This window comes from Lolium rigidum, chromosome 3 (assembly GCF_022539505.1).
Source record: "Lolium rigidum isolate FL_2022 chromosome 3, APGP_CSIRO_Lrig_0.1, whole genome shotgun sequence".
In the NCBI taxonomy this organism is placed as follows: domain Eukaryota; kingdom Viridiplantae; phylum Streptophyta; class Magnoliopsida; order Poales; family Poaceae; genus Lolium; species Lolium rigidum.
The window spans coordinates 380,108,219-380,111,689 of NC_061510.1; positions in this window are offsets into that span (position 1 = coordinate 380,108,219).

Consider the following 3,471-nt stretch of genomic DNA (forward strand, 5'->3'; position numbering starts at 1 on the left):
GTTGGCCGGCCACCTAGGGAGTCCACCTTGGACTCCTCCCTTTAGGGTTGGCTGGCCATGCAAGGTGGAGTCCCTCCGGGACTCTACTTTCCATGGTGATTTCTTCCGGACTTTTCTAGAACCTTCTAGAACCTGCCATAAATGCACCGGATCATTTCCAAACTTGGAATATGACTTCCTATATATGAATCTTATTCTCCGGACCATTCCGGAACTCCTCGTGATGTCCGGGATCTCATCGGGACTCCGAACAAATATTCGAACTCCATTCAATATTCAAGTTCTACCATTTCAACATCCAACTTTAAGTGTGTCACCCTACGGTTCGTGAACTATGCGGACATGGTTGAGTACTCACTCCGACCAATAACCAATAGCGGGATCTGGGAGATCCATAATGGCTCCCACATATTCAACGATGACTTCGGTGATCGAATGAACCATTCACATACGATACCAATTCCCTTTGTCACGCGATATTTTTACTTGTCCGAGGTTTGATCATCGGTATCACTCTATACCTTGTTCAACCTCGTCTCCCGACAAGTACTCTTTACTCGTACCGTGGTATGTGGTCTCTTATGAACTTATTCATATGCTTGCAAGACATTAGACGACATTCCACCGAGAGGGCCCGGAGTATATCTATCCAGTCATCGGGATGGACAAATCCCACTTGTTGATCCATATGCCTCAACAAATACTTTCCGGATACTTAATCCCACCTTTATAACCACCCATTTACGCGGTGGCGTTTGATGTAATCAAAGTACCTTTCCGGTATAAGTGATTTACATGATCTCATGGTCATAAGGACTAGGTAACTATGTATCGAAAGCTTATAGCAAATAACTTAATGACGAGATCTTATGCTACGCTTAATTGGGTGTGTCCATTACATCATTCATATAATGATATAACCTTGTTATTAATAACATCCAATGTTCATGATTATGAAACTAATCATCCATTAATCAACAAGCTAGTTTAAGAGGCATACTAGGGACTTCTTGTTGTCTACATATCACACATGTACTAATGTTTCGGTTAATACAATTATAGCATGATATATAAACATTTATCATAAACATAAAGATATAAATAATAACCACTTTATTATTGCCTCTAGGGCATATCTCCTTCAGTATAATCACAAGTATGTATTAGTCCTAGGAAGGGCGGTACATTAGCATAGGTTCACCCACACAACACTTATCAAAACAATGAAGATTAATTAGCCGTATGTAGCGAAAGCACTAGACTAAAATCCCGTGTGTCCTCGAGAACGTTTGGTCATTATAAGTAAACAAACCGGCTTGTCCTTTGTGCTAAAAAGGATTGGGCCACTCGCTGCAATTATTACTCTCGCACTTTACTTACTCGTACTTTATTCATCTGTTACATCAAAACCCCATGAATACTTGTCTATGAGCATTTACAGTGAATCCTTCATCGAAACTGCTTGTCAACACCTTCTGCTCCTCGTTGGGATCGACATTCTTACTTATCGAAGATACTACGAGACACCCCCTATACTTGTGGGTCATCAAACCCCCACAACGGTTGCAGGCGGTTCTCCCGCGCGCGTGCTATTGAAGTCGGGTACTTCGTCATCTTCAAGTACGATGGCCACGACATGCTCATCGGCAAGGTATTTGATGATTCCATGTGGCGCCGCCACTACCTCCGACGAGAATGACTAGGTGGGCAAGAGGAAGGCGCTAGGGTCTTCTAATATGTTTTTATTGAGTTCTATTTTATTGTATCTATTTGCTTCAAACAAATTGTCTCCAAATATGTATGCAATCTATTAGCTTCAAGCAAATTGACTCCCCCATTCGGCCGAATAGGTCACGCCGCTTAGCGCACTGGCCTGACTGGTTGGATAGCGGCTCAAATTTTGGCTAAAACGAATAATTTAGATTCTCGGTTTAGGTCGCTCCGTTGAAGATTCCAACGGGCCTGAGAACTTTCTTTCTTGGTTGAGAAGACTTAGGGCAGCAGACTCTGACACGGACAAACTGATCACATTCCTCTTCTTCACAGGCTTGTTCTGAGGGGGGGGGGGGGGCACGACAGATGAATGACTTAGGGCATCTCCAACGGGGCGACCCATCCCGCGCCCGCGCGTTCGGATGGGTCCAGCCGGACAAAAACCCGGCCCAACGCGGGGACGCACCGCAAAAGCGGACGGCCGCGGCGTCCGGAACGACGCAAACCCGGCCCAAATCCGGGCCAGGTTTGCGTGGCCGCGGATGGCACGCGGCGTCCTCGCGTGTCCGCCTCGTCCGCGTGGCTGGCCCACTCCGTCGGTGCCCCGGCCCTATTAAATGTGGACCGGGGAAGGGGATTGTCCCTATCCAGTCCCCACTTTCCACTCCGGCCGCACGCGCGAGCTCGAAGCTTCCGCGCCGCCATGGCCCCGAAGCGCGAGTTCGAGCCGTCCGCCAACGACCACGAGGCCGGCAGTAGCCGGCAAGTCGCGCCGCCGGCGTTCGCAATGGGGCCACCGACGCCTCCCAGACGCGACCGGATCTACGTCACCGTAGCGGTGGCGTAGATGTTCTGGGACGCCGGCGTCCCAATGCCCTGGGGGGACGTGCACCTCCCCCACGGCTGGCACCTGAGCCCAGATCGGGTTCCGGTGCCGCCCATCCCGGGCTCCGGCCGCGCCCGCTACGCCGAGATCCGGAGGCGCCGCGCTCGGCCGCCGACGGACCTCCGGCGAGGACCCCGCGTACGGCGACGCAAGTCCCAACTGGGACTTGTGGTTCGAGGTGGAGCACGATGCGCGCCGGCGCACATGCTTCACATCCGCGACGACGCGGCCTCGCGCGTAGCCAGGCACACCTGCTAGGCGGGCTGGCCGCCGCCCCGACGGCCTCTACATCAACGAGCCCGCGCCCCGGCCCCGGCCCGCAGCCCCGGAGGAGGAGAACGACCCGGAGCCGCGGCGGCGCTCGCGGCGTCCCGCGAGCGGCGCAGGACCTCGATGAGCCGGCCAAATGGCCGCACCTCTCCGAGGCGCCGCGCACCTCCGCGCCGGAGGAGGCGGCCGGGAAGGCCCGGGAGGACGCCCGGGCGGAGGCGTGGGCCTTCCTCGAGCCGGCGCGCCGTCAGGAGGAGGCTACGCGTCAGGCGGCGCTCCGGGAGGAGGAGGAGCGCCGGGTCGCGCGCCTGGCGGAGGAGGAGCGCCTGGCCACGCAGGCCGCGGCGGAGGAGGAGCGCCTGGCCACGCAGGCCGCAGCGGAGGGGCAGCTCCGGCAGGAGTCCGCGCGGTGGGCACGGCTGCGCAGGCCGGCGAGCCCGCCTAACGCGCACTCCGCCTAGGAAAGGGCGCAGTGGGAGCCCTGGCCGGAGTCCCCGGTGCCCTCCGGCGTGGCGAGCCGGAACAGCGCGTCGCCGCCGGGGGGCGTCGTCGTCATCGACGCCGACGATGACGAGTACTACTGGGGGTAGTACGCCGGCGGC